General features: G+C 39.1%; 1 protein-coding gene across 3 annotated transcripts in view; it reads left to right on the forward strand.

The window, feature by feature from the left end:
* The window catches only part of GRIN2D (glutamate ionotropic receptor NMDA type subunit 2D), a 762,310-nt gene that overhangs the window by 641,199 nt on the left and 107,602 nt on the right, over positions 1-13,509 (forward strand). The window lies entirely within an intron of this gene.

Raw genomic sequence — 13,509 nt, forward strand, 5'->3', positions numbered from 1 at the left:
TTGAGATATCTGAGGCTTTCTAAGAGAATCATTGAATTTACACATGGTAAGAGTATGATATATTATACAATACTGTCAGTAAGAAGAGGAACAAGAGCATTTGTATATATTAACATATGTTTATATCGCACCAGCTTACATTGCAATTAATAATAAGCAAAGGGTCTGATTCAGAGGCGGACACAAAAAACAGGACATGTAAACGACCTATGCTTTTAATCTGAACACGCGTCTGAGCTGCACAGCACGTGCATCACAATGGTCAGAGGTGGATTTAGATCTCTGGGGCCCTAGTAGGATTACCACCTCTCCCGGATTTCCAGGATTCTCCCGGAATTGGTGGCAACCCTCCAGGATGCTTTTCCTGTCTCCCGGATTCTGGGATTCTCCCGGAATCCAGGGACTTAAAAAGCCTCTACATCCTCCCAATTTTGTGAACGGTTGTGCCGCCGCTGCAGAGTGTCCTGCACCTACAGACGCTCTTTGTTTGTAGGGGCAGAGGCAGCATTGGCAGATAGGGACGGGTATGGTGTGGCCGGGCGGCGTGCGATGAGGCTGCGACTCACCTCATCTTCCAGCGCATGCTGCGGCTGCCTCTTCTTTACCCGGCCTCAGTGAGCTGTCGGACTGGGACTTGGCAGAGGTGCACCAGCCTCCAGAATATAGTGAGTGGAGTTGTTGGAGCGAGGGCAGGTAGCGCTGGCTGTTTGTGACTACTGTACGGTACAAGTGCTCCCAGTATAGTTGTGTCAGGAGTGTGTAGCTGTCACACAGTGTGTGTGACAGCTACACACACCTGACACAACTATACTGGGAGCCCACTTTTAGTAACTATATGCCCACTTTAAGTGTATGTATTACATAGGCCACAACCATTTTACAAAGAGGCCACTCCCATTTTATGAGGTCACACCCATTTTCCCGGGAGCGCTTACGCCACAGGTCTTCAACCTATGGCCCTCCAGATGTTGTGGAACTACATGTCCCAGCATGCCCTGACAGTTTTGGCATGCTCTTATAGGAAAAAAATGTGGCACTGCATGTTGGAACATGTAGTTTCACAACATCTGGAGGGCCACAGGTTGAAGACCCATGGCTTATGCCATCGGCGCGCGCATGAGGGTGAGTGGAGGGGAGTCAATGCTGTGTGAGGTGGAAACCCTAGGCCTTTGGCAAGATTCTTGCAAAAGAGTCCTCCCAATTCTAATTAGGTAGATTAAAGTCTCCCATGATTATGACCTCTCCTTTTAAAACCATTTTAGTGACATCAAACAATAGGCTACTGTCCAAATCCTGCCCCTGGCCTGGTGGACTATAGATTACCGCAGTGCAAAAAGTGGCCTTTTCCCCCATTTCTTTCCTCACCCAAAGGGCCTCAGTTTTTTCTTCAATGTTTTGTATTAAAGTAGCATTTTTGCTTTTCTTTACATACATTGCGACCCCTCCTCCGATTTTTCCCATTCTGTCCTTCCTAAATAGATTGTATCCTGGTATAGCTATGTCCCAGTCATCATTCTCATTACTCCATGCCTCTGTAATGTCTAGGTCATCCATTGTCAGTATTGCAATTAACTCAGGAATTTTGTCTCCTAGTCTTCTAGCGTTTGCACACATAGCTTTAAAAAATTTTGCCTGTGCATCTGCCTGTGCATCTGTTATCCTAGCCATGTTCAGACAGTACGAAAAATCAAGTCTAAAGTTGAAATGACCTGTTTGATGATGTTGTTCAATGTCTGTTTTTTTGCTTTGTTACTGTTCAGCAATTACTTTATCAGTTACAACACAGCTGCACCTCACTAAGGGCCTTATTCTGGTTGGTGCGGTCCGTTCCGAATTCTTTCGGAGGGCGTGTTTTTGCCGTCTGCGCATGCGTAGGCAACGCTATTGACTCGGGAAATATGGGCGTAATATGGGCATCATTCGGACCTACACAAGGGCGTGGATTCAAAATGGGAAAAACTGGGCGTACACGAGGGAGTGCACTAACTGTGGTAGGCGTGCATTCGGACAGCACACCGACTGCAAACGAACCAACACGCATGAAATATGCGGTCTTCATAAGCAAGTTTCACTTTGCGGAGACCACTTGTTCATGTGCTAGGCATTCAGTTCGCCCAATTAGTACACCTGCACCTGAAGCACTCTCAGCTGAACACAATACAATCCACTCCTCTACTCATTAGTGATAAATTACACTCTTTTCATAGCTTCAATTGGAAGCATTGCTGCCTAAATGGACCATTACTCAATACACAAATATAAGCTGAAAACACCACTGCATGCTTGCTATTTTACCCACATTTACACTGCAAGCAATGGACAGAAATTGGTACCATTAAGATAATTTTACGTGTCACTTTTACATTCAGCAATAACAGCACACATTTGGGGGTAAAAATAACATTTATTAAATTTGAGGAAAACATATGATTTTTATAGCATGTTATTTGGCACATGCCAAAAAAAAAGGTAAAATAATAATAATTAGAAAAGAAAACGAAAATGTACAAAATTGTTATCATTTCATACATAGCCACAGCAGAATCATTAGAAACACATCAGGTGGCTTCACAAGAAAAGTATAGGACCAACACTTCAAGAACAGCAGCCAGTTGGCTAATTGCATAAGTGTGTCATGTGGCAGAATTATGAGTTCAGATAACAGTCGTGAGTTTTGCGGAAATACCCCGCATCGGTGCGTACGGGCAGCTTCCCGTCTGTTCTGACGCTGTAAGACCGTGCAGAATCTTTGTGTTCCCACTGCACACGCACGGTTTGGATGTTGGATGAGTCTGTCCAAATGCGAAGGGCCTGTGGGCGTTTCTTCTTACAATGTCCGCACCGCGTGGCGTTTGGTCCGCACTGAAAGAATTCGGAATGGACCGCACCAACCAGAATACTCCTAATTCTAAAGATAATTTGAATCTCTGTCTTCACTGCTCTCTCTGTTCATATCATTTTGGTTTCACTTTCTTTTAAGGAGCAATTTGGTCTATCCAGTGGCCTCTAGTGGTCACTGGTGGTATTACACCTCAAAAAAGGTGAAGAGTTTTATCCTTTTATATACAGTATAGTGATGTGAATACATACAGTACATAATTTATTGTCCATATTGTATCGAAGAAAATATGATTTCCATGCTCTATTTTATTATTAATCCTGTCTCTGTCTGGGGCAAAGGTGTAGTTGAATGGAATGGAGGACGTACACACACACACACACACACACACACACACACACACACACATATATATATATATATATTTATTTATTTATTTAAAGAGGAAAACTCATGGTATTTTGTTTTTATTTTATTCAAAACTTGAATAACTTGTCTATATCCTCAAATCAAAGAGAATAAATTATGTAACTGTCATAAAAGTTTTTATAATGCAACTTATCCTTTAGATATGCAAAGTTTTTGCTAATAAACAACAGCTGAACTACACTTAAAGACTTCCACAGCTATAAACTTTAAAAACAAACAATATGGAATGACCTAGTTTTACACCCAAATGACTGAAAAAAAATATTTTGTTTTTATTTTTAATGTAACATGCTTTATGCTATAGTACTTTGCTCTTTTTTGTAAATTGATCTGTTGATGATCCAGGGAATTGTGCTGTTTTGATGTGTCATTTCTGATATTATAGAAAATTGAATCACTGGAGAGACTGTCATCACCCTAGGTGAATCAAGCCTATTCTGATCGGGGAATGACTGTTGGCTTGTAGGATATAAAAGACTTAGGAATAATTTGACAATTAGGACATCATTAACATATTGTTAGCCAAGAATAGTTTCAGGCTTGCTTGACTAAGATACTCATGACATCATCCATTAAATAGACAGCTGGCTGTGATAATGTCGTGGGCAGAAGAAAAGCAGCCTGTGATTAAAAATGGCTTCCGTTGTTATCTATAGCAATGCAATATCTAAGTTGTAATGGGACCATAGCGTCATTGAACAGGTGCATGCTGGCACCATAGACAGCTTTTTAATGAAACCACATGATAACAGGCGGAAAAAAATGTTGAAGCTTTTAAATCAATGGTTAGTCATTTTGAATTAAAAATACACATTACTACCAGAGATTAGTTAAATGAAAGATTGAGTCACAAGCTTTGGAAAATCTACCAAATATATGTATAATTGCAAGAGCATTTCAGGATTGTTTTGTTCTATATATACCTTCAAAAAAGTAATGAAAATAAGGTTAAACGTAGAATCTGACAGGGGGAATTCAACATAGAGATATAACTGATTTGCAAATTATACTTTTTTGGGGACAATTATGGTGTAATCAACACATTCAATCAACACCACCGGTGGATATCTGTAAACACATCAAAATATGTATGTTTAGAATCTTGTGGATGCAGTGTTCCCCGTATAAATGTAATGTACTTTTGCAAGCACTTTGATCTTACGTACTTTTAATGAAATGTTCTTAAAAGTTTAGCAAGTAAGTATAAGTAGTGTCTCCAAACTGATCAAACATAGTTTAATACTCTTTTCCCAGTGATGTTCACATTATGGTAAATAGTTAAAATTTTACAATAAACATTTCAAATTGTGCCAAAATGTTTAAAAACTAATTTTAATAAATCAATAAATAATAAAGAAAAAATTGTATTTCACAAAAATCTAAAATTGTAGTCCTAATGACTATTTAAAATTAAATATTGTGGCAGTCTATTACTAGATGGTGACTTTCTAAATATTGATTAATTTTGTGGTTGCAAAGATCCTCAGCTAAATATTTGTTTTTAACATCTTGGTGGAAATTTAATAGGATGAGGGATTCAGAAAGTGAGAGAAATCTCCAGTTTTTTTTAAAGCGGCAATCATTTACACTGCAAAACCAGTTTGATTTTGAAATGGTTGCCACTTTAAAAAAAAACCCTGGAGATTTCTTACCAAATCTCTCACTTTCTGAATCTATCATCCTATTAAATCTCACCCATTGAGTGAGCTGCAGTTTATATATATATATATATATATATATATATATATATATATATATATATATATATATATATATATATATATATATATATAATATATAAATATTTACAAGTACTTGATCAATTGAATTGAAATGTCTTTTTCTTTCTATAAAGCAGGTAGCTTGTTTATCTTAGCAGTTTGTGCTACAGATGAATACTTGATGTATTTACAGATTTATGACTCATTATATTTAATAGACAAACAGCTAATAACTTTGTTCTTGTCGTTAATAGCACATTCATTTTTTTAAATAAAGTGCACCATGGCATTTTACAGACAGCAAGCTAGTTTTCAAACCTAAACTCATGTCTTTCATTTATGTCTCAATTTTCATGTACATAAATGTATGTTTCATCTATGGCCATCAACAGCTGTTATAGGCTGAAGCAACGCAAATTAAGAAGTGTGTAACTATACATGTATACAGTGTGATCTGGAGGCCACCTATCATTTAGTTATTAACAGTTTCTTATAAAGCACATACATATTCTGCAGCGCTTTACAGAGTATAGTTGAACATTCACATCAGTCCCTGCCCCAGTGGAGCTTACAATTTATATTCCCTACCACATGTACACACACACACACACACACACACACACAGACATTCTAGGGTTAATTTTGTTGGGAGCCAATTGAGCTACCAGCATATTTTTGGACTGTAGGAGGAAACTGGAGTACCCGGAGTAAACCCACGCAAGCACGGGGAGAATATATAAACTCTGCACAGTTAGGGCCATAGTGGGTATCGAACCCATGACCTCAGCGCTTTGAGGCAGTAATGCTAACCATTACACCGTTTGTGATGCCTATAATGGCATTTCTGAGCTTTTCTCCAGTATTTGTTTTTCAGATGTCTAGAAAGCAGTAAGGGTGAGCTCCAAATAGTACTTGCCTATAGAATGTTCAAAACAATTTTGACTTTTACAGATTGCCATGGTATCTCTGGAGAGCAGATCACCCTCCCACACATCACTAGCCTACTAGACCAAAAAGTGGCACACAGAGTTGAAGACTATTATCATCAAATTGTCATTCCACCAATGTGTAGCATTTCATGGGCGGGGGATGACAAAATCATGCAATTTTCCCTGCCTCTAACACCTTCCTCTTTACTCTGTAAAAGTTATTGGAAGGGAGAAAAACAAAGCAGCCAGTGGAGTCAAAGGAAACATAAAATGGTGGCTTTTTCACATTACAAAGGAAATACTGAAAAACGGGGGTGAATCAGGATATTGCATGGGTAGTGTAATGGAAATTCCTGCCATACTTGAGTAGCAACCTCACAACTTTTTGGACATCATGGCAAAGCCAGAATAAGAACCACATGGGCACAGAGCTAAAAAAACAAAGATCATGAATGCCTGATGTGAGAAGTAAAGGAACTGTGAAGTGTGGGTGTGGTCAGTACTATGTGGCCTCTTTGGGCTTGTATTAGTAGTGTAGTGTATTAGTGTATTACTGTAGTTAATCTTTAAGCAGCCACGGTTATATACTGTATGTGGATTTTTTTCATTCCGTTAATAACATGTATAACATGTCATAGATGGGTGAGAATAAGCAGCTGGTAAGTTAATGGGCTGTAATAATACACAACTGTTTGTGTATGTTCATAGTTTATATTTCATTTATTGTCTATCTTTAGATGTTAATATATCACTCAGTAGAATATTTCTGTGCCAAGTAATGCTAATGCTGCATTAGTACATCCCATATCAATGGGGCAGATGTATTAAGCCTGGTAACATGATATAGTGGTGATAAAGTGAAAGGTGATAACACTCCGGCCTATCAGCTGTGTTTGTAAAATGACAGTTAGGAGTTGATTGGCTGGTTCATTATCCCCTCCCACTTTATCACCATTTTATCACTTTAACAGGCTTAATACATCTGCCCCAATGTTTCTTGTATGGGTATTCAAGTGTTTCCCAGCCATGTCTGGCCTATCTAGAATTTTCTGAGAAGAATGAAGGCAGATAGAAATATACAAAGTGGAAGAAGAATGTGCTCTTTTGCTTTACATGAATATATGTTACAGAGGTATAAGAATTAGGGAAGAACACATAGCAGTAATCAATATGGGAAATGTCAAGGTCTTCCATTAGCGTTTCACTAAAAGTATCTATTGTGTCTGATATTATTACATCAAGCTGCTTTGAGTTTGACACATTACTTACTACCAGTTAAAGACTAATGGAAGTTCTTGATCTCTCCCATACTGATTACTTCTATCTGATCCTATTTGTATATATATTATATTATTTAGCTCTGAAATAGAAAAATGAGTAGAATCAGATTATTATTTCGTAAAATGGCAAAATGAAACAAAAATTAATTTTTTATTGTATCAATCCTCTGTATTTTTAAAAAAAATATTGAAAGAACATTTGTACATTAGAAACAGTGGATAAAATACTTATGGCAGTAAAGGGGCAATATACAGTAGCCAGTATTTTACATTAATGTACATTAAAAGTAGTGCATTATTGAGCTGAATTATTTCTAGAATGCAATAGAGAAAGTAAAAAGTAAATAAATAAATAGCTAGAATTTGATTGGTTTCTATGGGCAACACCCCCAATTTTCACTTTTAGAATCTTTAGAAAATGTAACTATTTGGCTTGGTAGGAGTTCCAACAGTCCATAATACAGACAATAAGAACAGCTTTCATTAAACCATTTTAACTGCAGAAAGTGGAGTCTTCTTGTTGCCGAGTGAAAACCGGTATCTGTCATTTTTAGAAAGCACTCTTACAAAGGCCAGATCCTCGCTACTAAGCAAGATAAAATTGTGCCATACAACCCAGCCTTTGCTCTAAAATATAGTTCTATGAAATGATTTCTATAAAGTTCTGTTGTTATTTACAGACATATGTTCCTACCTGACACTTTTTAAAATAACTGAAGTTGATAAATTAGTACTTTATCTCTCTCCAAACTTTGATAAATTTAGCCCTTAGTCTCCCAGCAGGGTTCAGTATAATTTGACAACAGTTGGGATCCCAGCTTTTATGATCCCGACAGCGTGATCCTGGCCGCCGGAATGCCGGCATTGGGGGAGCACAATGAGGCCCCTTGCATGCTCAGTGTGCTCGCCATGTTGCGGGCAGGGTGGCTCACTTTTCTCGCCACAAGGTTCTATCTATTCTAGCTAGCGGTAATGTCAGCAGTTATTTTAGATCTTGGTGTTGGCATACTGACCACTGGGATCACGACTATCAGCTCATTAACAACATCCCTCCCAGTTCACAAAGCCAATGAACAAGACACTTATTGGCTTAAACTAATGGGATCATCTGTACAGCATTTGCTGTTTGTAGGGGTCATATAGAGGTCATATAGGGGTCATAGTGGGAGTTGAATGAAGAAGAGAAAAGAGTGGAGAAGTACTGTATGCCAGTGGAGAGGTTGCCCATGGTAACCAATCAGCTGCTACCTATAATTGTATAGAATGCATTTGATAAATGTTACTTCAAAAACTTCTCCTCTAGCTCACTTCTCCACTATTTTCTATGCATTCATCCTCTTCATAATTTCTAGAGAAGGATTTCTACAAAATTATTATTAGAATTCAAATACTTTACAAAGAAATTAGACAACATGCTATAGCTAGAATTTATTATATATTTCTTTATTCACAAAAAAATAAGATCACTTTTTTCTAAAATCTAAATCACTGATATATATAATGATAAAATTTGTAAACATTGGGATGATTCAGAGTTTTGTACGAAGTAAAATGGCAAGGAGCAACTTTGAAACAAGACAAACCCTGTGTAAATACATTTATTTTATTTTCAGGCAGCATAAATACGGGATGCTGTTGAATGTACAGTAGCCCAGAAATACCGACTATACTTAAGTTAGCGCTGCAATTTAAAGTTCAGCTAAAACACTCCCATCTTAACTCTAAGGGGGCATTCAATCTCCCACAGCCATTTCCAATGGGGGAGATGGCTGCAGGGCCCTATTCAATGCTGTCTTCCCCGACAGCATTGGATAGGGGATCTTGGCAGAATGAGCCCAACTTCACAAGCAATCGGGCTCATTCTGCCAAGAACGGCTGAGAATTAATGAGCTCCCGTCCACAGCTCGCTGATTCCCATCTGCTTCTCGCAGCCACGCCCCCTTCTTAACCCGCTGCAGGTGGGACATTAAACCCCACCTGCAATTTCTCGGTCGAGCAGACTGAGAATGGGACTGTGGGCCAGATGTACTAAGCTTCAAAAGTGATAAAATTAAAAGTGATAAACCACCATCCAATCATCTCTTAACTGCCATACTCCATGCTGTGTTTGAAAAATGATAGGTAGGAGCTGATTGGTTGGTGGTTATTCACTCTCCATTTTATCACTTTTCAAGGCTTAGTACATCTCGCCCAGGGTCACTGCTGTTGGGCCAGCCCGACAGTCGTGACCAAACATTGAATACCCCCCTAAGGGATACATTTTCTAAGATGGGAGTTCTTTTGAATGTTTTATCTTCTAGAAGGTGCTAATAAATAAGAAGTAGAATCTAAATGGTTGCATTTGGCTACATCTCACCTCCAATAGAACTCCCATCTTAGTAAATTTACCCCTAAATATGAGGTGTGCCCAAATGAAAAAGTAGACTGTGGTTGTATAAATAAATAAAAAGAAATAAAAAATAAAAGAATATTTTAATTAAAGATTATTTAATTACAGTTCATGTGTAACATTACAACTACACATTTGAGACATTGCTCTCTGCACATCCTGCGATAAATTTCTGAAGCACAAAGAAATTGGATAACAGCTCTTTGTACTGATCTGGAGGAATCCATCATGCACCCAACAGCACAAAACAGCGGGAATGAAGTCACCTGTGTAGAACTATTTAGTTGTAATAAACCTGTTTCAACACAGGTGATTGCAATCATAACTTAAGAAGGAAATCCAAGCACAGTAGAGAGCATTTTGTCCCTCATGGAATAGGTCATGTTGGGAGGTATGGATTGTGTATTTTAAATTTAAACCAATGTGTATATTAGATTTAAACTAATAGTTTAATAATGCTTGCGAACTATACAACTCTATCTATTTGAAAGACAAGTATTTTATACAGTTTTCTTGTAGTGGAAAAAAGAAACCCAAACAACCTTAAAATACATGTAGAAAAAAAAATCTGTAATTTATCTTGTCCTATGCACATTGTGGAGTCTCTGTACTACTTACACACTGGGGCAGTCTGTAAGTAGTACAGTGACTCAAAAGGACTCTGTGTATGTGTTGACTCTAGACCCTGTTTAGGTACACAGGATCCAGATACCCTGGTGAAGAGGAGAAGCTGGCATCACCATGTCACTTACAGCTCCCTACGCGCTCCTATCTCTCATCTGGTCAGACAGATATGTGGGTAGCTCATGAAACATGATTCTACTGGCTTTCTGGTTCTGCTGCTGCATAAGAGGGAAAGCTAGTTATGTCAGTATGCTCCAGCCAGGAAGCCCCCTGACAAAGGGCAACCAAGGGTGCAGTATGCCCTGCTCCACTCCCCTTAATCTTGCAATGATTATAGCCCTTGTAGTCATGGTGCCAGTTGGAACATGAACTCTGATAGGAAAAGGTTTGCTAAAAATTTTATGATAGGTATCTAACAGGACAACAGCTGCATCGCAGCTAACAGTGGCTGAAGAAAGCAAGTAATGAATTAGCAGGTTTATTAGCTACAGTAGCAGTAAGAATGCCATTGCAAAGATGAACAAATAAGAAGTGGAAAAGAGTGCACCACCAGTGGACTAGAAAAAGGTTATTGACCAATTAATCTAAAAGTTATATCTTAGGAACACAAGGTTTTTTTATGCCCTGACCTATTAAGTGAAGGAATACTGTAATTCATCAGTATGTTACATGAACCCTTAAACATGGAAAAAGAAGCGTGAAGGTCTGAGGTTCTTTTATTGGATTCTGGGTTCTTTTATTAGATTCTGGATTCATCACTGTACACAGAGGGACTGGCAACCTAAATCAAAAGTCCCACCACAGCATTTTACAGCACCATCCAACACTTTCTAAAACATCAAACTATCATCAACTGATTTTAATAAATGAAATACACAAAGAAAAGAAGACTTTGGTTAGGGGCACTGAAAAGGAGCAGCCTTAAACTGCTCACTGAAGGGCTTACTTACTGCACTAGCATGCCACAGATGTAACTAGGAGAAGGGATAAGTTAAAGACCGGCATTTCACAGCTATAAATCTCCCATGCAGACTCCCGGCGGCTGACAGTGCACATGCTGAGGGCACACGCCGCCTTCAGCATAACCGGCGTCCAATGCGGGATTCCCTGCAGTGACTCTCGGCGGCTACCGGCACAAGCAGAATTAACACACAGAGTGGAGCAGCAATAAACGGCTATTCACAGGAGCTTTTACCCTCCTCTGGCAGCAAGATCAGAACCTATTAAGGCATCTGAGCAAAATTTCAGGATTGTCAGAGTTTCTCTCACTCGCAGGACCGGTCACTCATTTACTGCACTGCAACAAGCATCAGTATATGAGTGACATGTTAAACGCAGAGCAGCAGAAAACTCTTACTTTTTCTATATTTCCAGACAAACCAGTGCCCATCTAGAGATCCCATCACTCATCCGCTAAACAAATATGATGAGATGATAGAGAACTCTATAGGGACAAACACTTATCACTGTCATCTTTGCAAAACTCTTACTCTTATGTATGGCCAAAGAAGTAATTGATTTAACTAAGAATGTCAATCTAGCTACTTGTTGCAATAACTCCTCTACAAAGATTGATACGAATCAACTACTAGTTGAATACAAAGTTACACAGTGTGTGTCTACATTTCTGATTCCTCTCTCATTCCACTGAACAGATCCTGCTAATACCCCTTTTCCAATAGCAACCTGGGTCAGACCCGCTAAATTGTACCCGGTCCGAACCTGGGTTGGACATGGGTAAGACACACATTTCCACTACAGTGCTACCCGGTAAATTGCCAGATCATCCCCTTTTACACTTAACCCAGGTAAGGCCTTTTTCCCTATAGATTACATAAGAAAAAGCCTTTTTAAAGGGCTTTAAAATGGGAGGTCACAAAATCGGGCCACCAGTACACCAAAAGGGCCACCATTAAAAATATTACCATATTAAAAGAAGAGACCACACTCATTTCTTTTAAAATAACTTTTTATTTTATTTTACTGCCAAATATTAAATCTTTGGAACTTTAAAAAGTTTCTTCACACAACACAATAAAATACATGTTCAGGTAAAATGTTTGTCGTATATCTGAGCCTTTGGCATACATAAAAATGAAAAAAGTGCACGTAAACATGTTAAAAAACAAGTGCCCATAAAATTGAAAAAAGTGCAAGGTGTAGGGTTTAACCAAACTGTGCCCACAAGGCAATAGATGTATTCAACATTCTTATTGCAATAATGCAATAAAGGATTTCAAATAAAAAAAAAATAGTATTTCTTACAGCAAATTACGAAATACTGTAAATTCAGGGGAGTCTAGGTTTGGCAGCAGTGTAGTAGACGTGTTGTCACGGCTAGTGGTGTTTGCCTCACTATACTCTGGGTTTAGTGGGGCACTGGTAGCAGTGCTGGAGGCATAGCTAGTGGAAGTGTTGGGGGCGTAGCTAGCACCAGTGGTTGGGTGGTAACTAGTTGCTCTACTGTGGGCATGGCTACTGGGTCCTCTATATGGTAGAGGCTCTTGGTGTGGCTGTTGCTCACACAAAGTGCTAGGGGCGGAGGGAGTTGGCCCTCTACTGTATTGGCCATATGCATACTCATGGTGTGCTGGGTATGCTGGGGCCTGTGGAGCATGTGGCGGATACTGTGGATAATGAGGAGGTGGCATATACCCACGATTAAGTATCATTCCAAAAAGGACAATTGTCTGTCCTGCATGTCCTTTAATTGATCCAAGAAAGAGTGCTGCATCTGTCTTTCATTTGCTAAAAACTTCTCCATACGAGCATCCTCATTGGCCTGCATGTTGGAGTCCATTTCCCGCAGTTGTTCTATTACTATTGAAGAGAAAGCTCTCGCTGCTTGATCGAAACAGTTTGTTTTTTTCTTCTTTGGCGGCACGTTGTAAAACACTATAAACATAAAATAGCAGAGGTGTTTGCAGACCTGTGCTTGCGGCTCTATCCCACCTGCACACTTGCGGCACTTTTTCAACATATACTGTTGATTACTGGGAAAAATGTTTTTGTTTTTTTTATTTACTATTTGAACGCAGTTTTGGTGTTTGTTGTCGAGTCAGCTGTTTCGTTGTTGTCTCTGACCCCTCCTCCACCATGGACTGTGCGGTGTCAGACAAAACAGACCTATCGAGTAGACTGCACTCTTCATCGTCATCTTCTGAAATCAGGAGCGGAGAAGTTGGGCAGCACGGTGACATTGTCATGGTGGACTGTGTGTCAGGTGGCTCCTGGCTACTCCATCTGGCTGGCCAACGAGGATGACAGTGCCACAGGATTAGTCAGAGCTGTGTTGCCA

Source organism: Crinia signifera, chromosome 19, assembly GCF_055691185.1.
Source record: "Crinia signifera chromosome 19, ASM5569118v1, whole genome shotgun sequence".
Classification (NCBI taxonomy): Eukaryota; Metazoa; Chordata; class Amphibia; order Anura; family Myobatrachidae; genus Crinia; species Crinia signifera.